The sequence below is a fragment of the Mastomys coucha genome, unplaced genomic scaffold (genome assembly GCF_008632895.1).
Source record: "Mastomys coucha isolate ucsf_1 unplaced genomic scaffold, UCSF_Mcou_1 pScaffold20, whole genome shotgun sequence".
Classification (NCBI taxonomy): Eukaryota; Metazoa; Chordata; class Mammalia; order Rodentia; family Muridae; genus Mastomys; species Mastomys coucha.
Genome location: NW_022196903.1, coordinates 29,214,423 through 29,225,577, shown reverse-complemented (window position 1 = coordinate 29,225,577; position 11,155 = coordinate 29,214,423). Strand labels below are relative to the sequence as shown.

The following is an 11,155-nucleotide window of genomic DNA, read 5'->3' as shown; positions in this document are numbered from 1 at the left end:
AAAAAAAAAAAAAAAAAAGAAGTTCAGGTTGCCAGAGGTGGCAGGCGCCCCTCATCTGAGATAGCTGAGCCCCACTGGCTCCCAGCTTTCCTGTGTGCTTGTCCTCTCTTCATTGCCCCACAGTCTCTAGTCAGGGTAATAACACCCCAGCCATGTGGGACACACGGGAGAGCGATGGAGTGAGGGGAAGGCTGGTCACCCTGCCTGAACTAGCCTTTCCCTCACTCCATTGCTCTCCTGTGTGTCCCACATGGCCGGGGTGTTAGTACCCTTCCTCCGAACTAGCCAGGGTGACCAGCTACAGTTCCTCCTGACAAGGCGATAGAGAATACACTCAGTGGCAAAGCAACGGCCAACCACAGGCAGAGCCCCAAGGTCTATCCACAATACCACCAGAACAAAAACAAGCAACCTGGCCTCTGAGCGGCATTAAGATAAAGTGAGCAATGTAGAGATATAGATGTCTGGGGAAGGACGATTCTAAGCTGAGGGAAGTATGAAAAGCAAAGGCTCATCTATCCTTCCGTCCCATTGTGAGTAGAAGTCAAAGCTCTGCCTCCTTAGGTAAAGGCCCAGAGAGATCTAGTTTCATGGTCTCCACCGAACAAGGGTGAAGAGGTGAGATATACAGGATCCATCTCCTCTGTCTGTCTGCCTGTCTGCCTGTCTGCCTGTCTGCCTATCAATCTATCTATCAATCAATCATCTATCTATCTATCTATCTATCTATCTATCTATCTATCTATCTATCTATCTATCTATCTGTGATTCAGCCTGAATGTCCACATCCCCATGCCTCAGATTCATGTGTTGAAATCCCAATCCTGGAGGGGATGGTATTAATAGGTGAAAGGAGGGACTGTAGGGTGGCTCAGTAGTTAGGAGCACATACTGCTCTTGCAGAGGATTCGTGAAGTTTAACCCCTAGCACTCACGTTAGGTGACTCACAACTGTTGAAACTCCAGCTCCAGAGTATCCAAGACCCTCTTCTGGACTCCTTGGGCACCAGCATTCAATGCATGTATCCCCACACAGAAACAGACATACACATGATTAAAAATAAAAACAAGATTAAAAAAAGAAGAAGTGAGAGGTGAGGTCTGAGCTCTCAAGCATGAGATAAGTACTTTGTAAAACCAGCTAGGTGGGGCTGGAAAGTTGGCTCAGCCTTGTTCTAGTTTGTTGCTGTGATAATAACAAGACCAAAAGCAACCCAGGGATGAAAGGGCTTTCATGTCCATTTGTCTGACCTGTCCACGTGGCGGCATATCAGTAAGGAAGTCAGGGCAGGAGCTCAAGCAGAAGCTGAATCTGAAACCTTGGAGGAATGCTACTTAGTGGCTCCTTCACTCACTGGCTTATGCTTGGCTAGCTTTCTTTCCTAACCCAGGACCACCTGCCTAGGGAGGATGCCGGTAAACCTTCCTGCATTAAACCTCGATCCAGACTGTACCCCAGACATCTCCCCAGGCCAGTCGAATCTAGGCAGTTCCTCAGGTGAGGTTCCATCTTGCTCTAGGTCAGTGGTTCTCAGCCTTCCTAAGGCTGTGACCCTTTAATACAGTCTGTGTTGTGGTGACCCCCAATCATAAAATTATTTTTGTTGCTACTTCATAACTATAAATCTGCTGCTACATATAACTGCATTGTTATAAATTGCAATGTAAATATTTGTGCTTTCTAGTGGTCTTAGATATGACCCCAGTGAAATGGTCACTCAGTGCCCAACAGGGTCACAACCCACAGGTTGAGAATCACTGCTCTCAAGATTTTGTCAAGATGACAATAAAAATGAGTCTGTACACTGCTCTTGTGGAAGACCAAGATATGGTTTCTAGTACTGCATTGGGTGGCTCAAACTCTAGTCTCAGAAGATCCAGTACTATCTTCTGGCCTCCTAAGGCACATGTGTTTACAAGCCTGTACACTCATATGTGTGTGTATGTGTGTGTGTGTGTGTGCGTGTGTGTGTGTGTGTGTGTGTGTGTGCGTGCGCGCGCGTGCGCGTGCATGCATGTGGGTATAATTAATTAATTAATAATAAAATAAAATGAACCTTTTAAAAATGTTTTGAAAAGGTGCTGACCGTGAGAAGAGAAGCATCCAGATGTTTGCTGTGAGCACCATGTCAATGAACAAATATGTGATGGAGAGATGGGAAAGATGGAGTGTGTGGTGGGGAGGTGGGAGGGAAAGTGAAGCCGAGGGGTTTGTATGCTGTGCAGAGAGGTGGAACTGGAGACTGTATAGTGGGGACCAGGTGGATATGAGGAGCCTGCACAACCACCTGAAGCAATGTCCAGGCCAGGCTGCTGCTGAGGGCCATGTCTGGCTCATGTTCCCACTGCAGCTGGAGTCTGTGTCAATGTCTGAGGCCGGAGTTACCACCAAAAAGCCATGCAGATATCCATGGTTTGGGCTGCCACCTGAGACTGTGTGGGTATCTGAGGGCTATGCTGTCTGGGGGAAAATCTGAGTGGCCTGTGTGGCTACCTGAGGCCGGATGATGACATCCGGGTTCAAGCTGCCTCCAGGGACCATGTCTGGGACCTTAGTCCTACCTCAGTCAGGATCTGTGTTGATATCTGAGGCCTGTAATACCACCAAAGGCCATGCAGATGTTCCTAATCTAGGCAGTTGCCTGAGGCCATGTTGATATCTTTGTGCTGTGCTGAGCTGGTCCTGTCCCTCATTGGCATGGGTGAAGGAGAAATCCTCCCCTCCCCCACCACTACCCTTCATCAGCTGGGGAAGGTGGGAAAGCTGGCCCTGGGGTCATGAGAGCAGGAGAGTCGTCCTAGTTCCTCATTGGCTGCAGCACGCTGGAGAGTGGACGCTGTGCCTCTCCTGGGCAGCACAGTAGAACTAACCCTGGTGGTGTGCGGGTGAGTGAGCCAGCTGTAGCACTGGTGAACTAGCCCAGGCAGTGCTGGAGAGCTCACCCTGGTGGTGTGGCTGCAGGAGAGCTGTGAGCTAAGTCAGTTTCCACCCAGGCCTGGGTCCAGTGCTTTGAGATGACCCACCCCAACACCCATCCCATCAATGGACTGCTGGAGTGAGTGAAGGATCCAGTCCTGCAGATCCAAAACTGTGGGATCTCCATGACACAGGGCAACAAAAGGATATCTGAAAGGAATCCCATGAGGATCCAGTATTGATTAGTGTAGCAGAAGCCAGAGGTCTTGAACCAGACCAATGCCTCATTGCAATGAATATTTGCAAGTAAAGGTGTGTGGACAGAGGATATACTGTGGGACACATAGCTTCCATGATGAGATGCTATTTTTGTTGGGTGTTGGGAGTCTATTTGTTTTGTTTTGTTTTTATTTTCTTTGGGGGTGTGTTGCTAGGGCAGAGGGAAGATCTGAGGAGACAGGGAGGTAAATAAGATTGGGGTACATGATGTAAAATTCTCCTCCCAAAAAAAATTAATAAAAAGGGTTTTTTTTTTGGTTTTTTTTTCTTAATGTTTAAAAATGACAGAGACTAGCAGGAGCACTCCTGCACCTTGCTCCATGTGAAAACACATTTCATAAGAAAGTAGGCCCCGAGACACCTACTCCACCAGCACCTCCCTTCTAAGTCTCTGGAACAGTGAGTGCTGCCTTTGTGTTGTTTACAAGCCATTCAGTCTACAGCACATTTCCATAGCAGTTCAATTGACCATGTCAGCTAGCCAGGAACCTGACACTGGGATAAGAGCTCAGCTATAGCAGCCTCCCAAGCTTTGCTCTGATCTGTAAAAACCTCCTCCTCCTCCTCCTCCTCCTCTTCTTCCTCCTCTTCTTCTTTCTCCTCATTCTCCTCTTTCTTCTCCTCCTCTTTCTCTTCCTCCTCTTCCTCCTCTTCCTCTTCTTCCTCCTCTTCCTCCTTATTCTCCTCTTCTTTCTCCTCCTCTTCCTCCTCCCCCTCTTCCTCCTCTTCTTCCTCTTCCTTCCCCTCCCCCTCTTCCTCCTCCTTTTCCTCCTCCTCCTCCTCATTCTCCTCCTCCTCCCCAATCTCCTCCTCCTCTTTCCTCGTATTAAAGAAGGTTCAACACTGTATGCTTCAGAAAACATAAAGCAATACCATCCTCCATTTGTACCATGCCTGGGAGTGGGCAGCAGACAAAACAAAGCCAGGCCCGGCTCTGTACATGAAGAGTGCCCATTACCTTCTCACTAAATATTATTTCTTTCAAAGACTTTTGCTAAATTACAGCCACTTTACAGCCCCAACACGCCCTGTTGTAGTGTGTGTATTACACTTAGCCTTAAAATGTTTTGAGGTTTCTAGGTTTGGGAATAGGTATAAAATTACAGTCTATTATTATCATAAATTTCTTTTCATCACTCTGTGATATTTCTTAGAGTTAGAAATAACTCTTAGTCTGCTGACTGTTTGCAGCCTTCAGACACAAGGAGATGGTCCCCAAGTTCCAGCTCATCATCTTTTGCTGAGCTCTACCTATTCAGCTCTTTTAATCTCTCTCCATAAATCAAGTTGTCTTCCTCCATCACTCTTGCTGCTGTTCCCCAAACACTCAGCCCATTTGTCTGTACCTGGCTGGTAATTAGGAGCTCTGAGCTGAGCGCAGCCTTCCAGGTGGAGTCTCCGCAGAGTCATCTGTTGCTTGAGTGTTGCTGAGAAGATCCATTTCTGTTTCCTCCTGGGCCCCACATTTCACTCCAGACAGAGCTGAACTGCAGACAGCACAGCGGAGAACAACGGAGATTACTGAGGCCAGCAAATGGGTCTGGGAGGAAGAAACAAAGCCAAGCTGCATGTTGTTTAGATGCCAGAGGAGATGCAGGGAAACGTGGCATACAGGGGGAAGGGATTAATCCTCTCCTCCATCTTCAGTGACATGCCACACACATGACTGTAATTTTACTTATCTCACATAATGGCATAGATTATGTACCTGAATGATGGAGTATAATCTCTCTAACAAATTGGTCTAAGGGCACACGTGCCTAATGCACAAAGGAGACATTGTGTGTTCAGTGTTATGTGTGTGGGGCTTGGCTTCATAAGGTTTCTCTTGTTATAGAAGTAACTGGAAGTCTCCTTCACAGTGAGATAATAGAAATAATATAGCAAGATGGCTCAGCAGGTTAAGGTACTTGCAGCTAAGCTTGTTGACCTGGGTTCAATTCCCAGAAGCCACATGGTAGAAGATCTGACTCCTACAGATTGCCATTCGACCTCAACATGCAAGCCATGGCACTGATGTGTGTGCATGCACATGAATACATACACACACATGCCACATACATACACATACATGTCCATATGCACACATGCACACACATGTGCATGCACACATGCATACACATGTATAATTTAAAAAACAAAACAATGAGGTAATAATCAGTGTGGAGCCTCTCATTTTACTGAGGTTACAACCAGCAGCTGTGTTCTCTCTGTGTCTCTATCTCTCTTTGCTCATTTGTTTTGCTTTTGACATAGTCTTGCTATGTAGCCCATGCTGGTTTCAGTCTCAGCGTTTTGAATGCTGGACTTTCAAAAACAGCTCGTATTACCTGCATTTCCTCCAATCCACACATGTTCCTTCTCCCCCTTTCCTCGTCCCCTCACGCTCCTCCTCTCCCTCTCCCTTTCTCCCTCTCCATCTTTCTTTTTTTCCATAGAAAGGGGAACTTTCCTAGCTCCACAGCCCCCAGAGACCTGGAACTAATTCTTTTTTTTTTTTTTATTAGCAGTTTTATGCAAGGAGAAATTTACACTAAGCAGATCGTTTGAATGTTCCAATCAGTCTCGACTCTCTGGCAATTTTGCCAGCTCAGTGTTTACCTGTCCTGGTTATTTTCCTATTGATGTAATGGGACACCACAACAAAGGCAACTTAAAGAAGAAAACATTTAATAGGAGGTTACTATTTCAATGGTCAAGTCCATGACCATCCTCAGACAGGCAGACATGATGCTAGAGCAAGAGACAGAGAGAGACCAATTGATCCTTGTCATGGGCATTTGAAACCTCCAAAGCCACACACACCCCCAGTACCACACTTCCTCCAACAAGGTTACACATCCTAATTCTTCCCAAACAGTTCCACCAAGTGGAGACCAACTATTCAACTACATGAGCCTATAGGAGCCATTCTCAGGCTACTACACTGCCCTCCTTAAACGCCCCCCCCCAGCCTTTTCCACATCTTGTTCAAGAGAGGGCACCTGATAGACATTCAGGAGACAGCCCCAAACAGTGCTTCTGAACCAAAACACCCTGGGCCTGTCACCTGGACCCAACCTGTGACCCATGTGATTTGATGGGTTCCTTAACCACCCTTACCTCTGTTCCCCTCATATAAGTCTTGTTGAGGACAGGTGAGAGGGCGTGAGCCAACTTCTGACTTACAGCAGGCATTTAGGCTTTGCTGGGTTTCTTCCCTGCCAGGAAAACTCGCTCTGACAGCAGACTCTGGTAGACCTTGCAATCTCCCAGGCTCTCAGACTTCCCATAATCATCCCTACACAGAGAGAGTTAGCATATGGGGAAAATTCAAAGAATGCTATTAGTCTAATCCATTAGCAAGACAGCATAGAAGTTCATAACCTAGCTTTGATCTGCAATTGGGAGGAAAAAATTTCCAAATACTTATGGGATCATTTCTCCCCCTTGATGTGATATTGGAGTTTAACTCCCATTAACCATAACAGGCGTAATGAGTCAGCAGCCAGGGGCAACGTAGCCTCTAGTGCCTAATGAACACAAAATAAAACATTTCCTTTTATCTTCAACATCTACCAGAGTGATTTAAATAATGATATTCATATTCGTGATGCATAAGACCCCTCCATCAGCCCTGTCATTCAGGCTCCTATGGAATGCCAATAACTATGCTCAGAGATCTTTCTGTGTCGATGTGGTCATTGGATGAGACTGCTGCGGATGAAGGTCTAGGAGCCAGGTCAGTGAGACACACAGAAGGTGAGGAACATTATACATTTTACCCCACACCTTACTCCTCGGGTCAATGGTACTGGGTGACTTAAAGTAATAAGCTTGAAATAGGGTACAAATCACCCCTGGCAGAGCAGGGCACTACCACCTGGCCGGATGACAGTGGGCCTGTGGTAATAATGAAGGACATTTGCTCAGATGAGAGTTTTTGCCGTGGGTCCAGCTGAGATATTTTGAGGAGTTAGTAAAGGAGAAGAGAGTGCTATGTGAATGAAGATTAAGCTACTTCATAATCCCAAACCAAGGATGGGAAAACTCTCAATAAGTGTGAGTCACCTTCTCATTGCTAAGACAGAGTATCAGACAAGCAGCTCTTAAGTGTTGGGGAGATGGCTTTTGTCATGCAGTTGTAAGAACCGAAGCTCATTTCCACAGCTTCTGCACAAAAGGAGAGCTGCCATGGCAGCTCACTTGCAATCTCTGCACTTGAAGGCAGAAATGGGGTCCCTGGAACAAGCCAGTCAACTAAAGTAGCTTACTTGGCAAGTTCTAGGTCCAGCTAGAGAAAATAAAAAGCATCCAGAGAAGAGACTGGCATCATCCTCTAGTCTACACGCACACACACATACACACACACACACACACACACACATACACACATTCACAGACACACACATACATTCACAGGCACACCTACATATGCATGCTACATACACATGAAAAAGCAAACTTAAGGGAGGAAGGATTTATTTTGGCTTCAGTTTAAGAGTGGACATAGTCCATCTGAGTGGAGAAGCCAGAAGGCAGGTGTGTGACTAGTCACTCATGTAGGCAGAGTGTGGGCAGGAAGTAGGGCTAGCAAGCATTAAAGGCCTCCTCCATTGGCTTTCGTCCTCTGTCAAGGCTTCTAAATATTCTACAACGATCCAAAACAGCTCCACCACTAAAGGGCAAGTGTTCAAACACACAAGCCTGAGGGAGTTATCAAACCACACCAGTGAAGCTGTCTCCCTCCCTCATGGTCCCTGGAAGATCCTTGAGATATAAGCCTTGTCTTTCAAACCTTTCTATTCCCACTTCTGAGCAGAGCCTGCTCCTTAGAGGGAGCACAGGAACAAGGTGCCCACCATGCTCTTGTGAAGCACTTGTCATTGTATCATCTTATGTATCCCTTGCTTCAAGTCTGGGAGGTAAGGTGCTATGTTCCATCACAAATGATGAATCTCCCAGGGCATGCTTTCTCTGTCTCTCTGTCTCCCTGTCTCTCTCTGTCTCTGTCTCTGTCTCTGTCTCTCTGTCTCTGTCTCTGTCTCTGTCTCTCTCTCTCTCTCTCTCTCTCTCTCTCTCTCTCTCTTTCTCTCTCTCTCTTATGCACACACACACACACACACACACACACACACCCCTGTGATCCCACCAATTCCTAGTGGAGACATGGCAACCTCAGCTACATTGTAAATTTGAGACTAGCCCTGGCTATAAGGGATTCTGTCTCAAGCAAAACAAGAAAACAAAAACATCAACAAAGAGCCAAATTTGGTTTCAAGAAAACCTGGCCCAATGTCCCCCCACAAGAGTCCACATTTTTAATTCATTGCAATGAGACAACAAAACTTGGAGCCACTGCCCCACATTAACCATTGATGACCTCAAGGGTCCAGGGTCTTAGTTCCTTGAGCCATGCACAGCTGGGCTGTGAAAGGTTCTATCCCAAACAGTATTTCAGTGTCAGTGGAGCTTTGTATTCCTAGTCTAAGCTCACTCCCTAACCCCACTGCTGCTTGTTCACAGATACGTGTAAAAGTCACATCACCTTTGCCCAGAGTGGAAACAGGTTTTAATAAGAGTTACTACGGAAGAAAATTTAAAAAAAGAAAAGAAAAAGGAAAAGGAAAGAAGAAGAAAAAGAAGAAGAAGAAGAAGAAGAAGAAGAAGAAGAAGAAGAAGAAGAAGAAGAAGAAGAAAGAAGGAAAGACTGAATAAAGCTCCTGAATGAGAGTGGGAGGGGTTTCTTCCAAAAAGACACACAATTTCCTCTGACTGGATTTTTTTAGAACATCTGCAGTAACTGAGCAAAAGCTGAGTGATCTGTTTGGTGGTCAGTTAATTCTATCCCGCACTAAGCTAAGGGATGGCCACATGATCTATGCATGACATCTTGCCCATTCAGGGAAATGATCCTGTACTATTCATGGAGACGTTGTAGCCCCTGCCTGTCCACCTCTGACTCCAGCCTTGACTGTCTCCTGGTCAATGTTACTGCCCTCTGAGTTTGCAGGTATCTGAAAGGCTGTGAATCACACCAAGCATTTTCCATTCTTACATTGACAGGATCAGCTTGCTGCTTTCTAATGGGAGAGAGTTAAATCTATAGAGGATGGGTGGTGTTGTGTTGTATTTTTGTTGGTTTTGCTGCTGCTGCTGCTGCTGCTGCTGCTGCTGCTGCTGCTGCTAGCTTCTTGTCTGGGGGGTGGGGATCTGTAATATCTTCCCTAAAGCAGGTGCAAGCTCGCTAGAAGCCATTCTTAGTTACAGTCTAATCTGTCTCCATCAGCTGTGTTAGCAAGAGTATATGATAACAGTGCCTTGGGTATGCTCCTTCAAGGCTTCCAAGTAGGCCAGCTGGCCAGCTATCACTGACCCAGAGGCCTGTTCCTCCTCCTCCTGCCCAACTCCCACCTCCTCTTTATCGCGGTGTTCTTTGCCTTCCCTGTTAACACTTACATTCCCTTTTAAGGCTCTAACATCTAGTCCGCTGTGTGAACAACTTGTAGCTCTCACCCTGGGCCCCTTCCTTTCTTACCTACAGGGGTCAGATGACTGTTTCTTAACAGTGTTATTTCGAAGACCTCTAAGAAAATGTGTGCGGAGGTAAGGAATCCATTTTAAAGAAATGAAACCTTGGGAGATAAGCAACGGTAGGAAGCAATTCCCAACTCTAGGCCCAAAGGGACAAAAAACAAAGGGAAAGAACAGGATGTTGCCATGATTGGTGTTAGTTGAAGTGCAGCCTTCTAACAGGAATTATGCTGGGCATGGCGGTGGGGGTTGGGGGGAGATGGATGGCAGCCATTGCCAGAACCCGGGCTCAGTTCCGAGAGCAGGGAATAAAGACATTAAGCTCTTTCTCTGCCCTCTAATATCTTGACTCATCCCTTCTAAATACCAAACTCACCCAAAAGCCAGCAAGCTAGCTAGTCTGGTGCTGTGCCAGTGTTCAAAACAGGACAGACAAGATGAGCTGTGGATCTGGGGAGAGTGACCCGTGCTGTTGTCTATTAGTAAGCGAAGCTCCCCAAGCAGCTGTGGTTTTTATTAGTTGGCTCTGGGGCACTTCTAAACCTTCTAGCTGCTTTGGGAGTTGGGGCAAAGAACTAGAGAAGGGCCATGTTCCGGACCAACTGCCAGCAGTCCCGCATGGCCACTCTTCAGAGAGCAGCCTGATGGTCTCTGTCGAATGTTGTTGGAAAAGTCACTTCAGACTCAGCTGCCTTGTCCCATCTGCTGAGCATGACCTGTGGCTGTAGAAGCCAGGTCACAACTGAACAACAAATACCCACAGAGCGATTACAATGTATCAGACCACAGAGCAATAACAACATATCAGACCACAGAGAGATAACAATGTATCTCTTCCCAGTGATGGGACAATAGGTGTTTTTCATTTCAGTTTGATACTTCCAATATTATCATTTTGTTCTATGGCAAAAGAGAAACCATCTAAAATCAACTAAACAAACATAAACAATCATCAGTAAGAAGAAGAAAAAGGAAACATCAGTCCTGATAACATCTTATAGTTCAAGTCACAACATGAACATCACAACCCCTTTGGTTAGAGGTGGAGTTTGGGGGAGGGGTGTCATTGAACGACCCTTTTACGTGGGTTGCCTAAGACCATCAGAAATATCAGATGTTTGCAAATCAGAATGGTAGCAAAATTACAGTTATGAAGTAGCAGCAAAAATAATTTTGCAGTTGTGTAGGAATGGTTCAGGAGAAACTAACTGTGTCAGAGAGCATTAGAAAGGTTGAGAACCACTGGCTCAAGGTTTGGCACTCCAGGCTCTCCCATATATTACTACAGGCCTACACATTGTCATTCATTCATTCATTCATTCATTCATTCAGGTTTTTTGTTTGTTTGTTTTTGTTTTGGGTTTTTGGTTTTTAGAGACAGGGTTCCTCTGTGTAGCCCTGGCTGTCCTGGAACTCACTCTGTAGACTAGGCTGGCCTTGAACTTA

At 46.1% G+C, this 11,155-nt stretch overlaps 1 long non-coding RNA gene across 2 annotated transcripts in view; it reads right to left on the bottom strand.

Annotated features, from left to right (window-relative positions):
- Positions 1–10,317, bottom strand: part of LOC116098700 — a 27,466-nt gene extending 17,149 nt beyond the window's left edge. For both annotated transcript variants that reach the window (XR_004121916.1, XR_004121915.1), the window contains exons 1-3: positions 10,086–10,317; positions 6,299–6,476; positions 4,543–4,736 (exon numbers count right to left, since the gene is read on the bottom strand). This is a non-coding gene — a long non-coding RNA (uncharacterized LOC116098700). The remainder of the gene's footprint in view (positions 1–4,542; positions 4,737–6,298; positions 6,477–10,085) is intronic.
- Between the last annotated feature and the right edge of the window lie 838 nt (positions 10,318–11,155).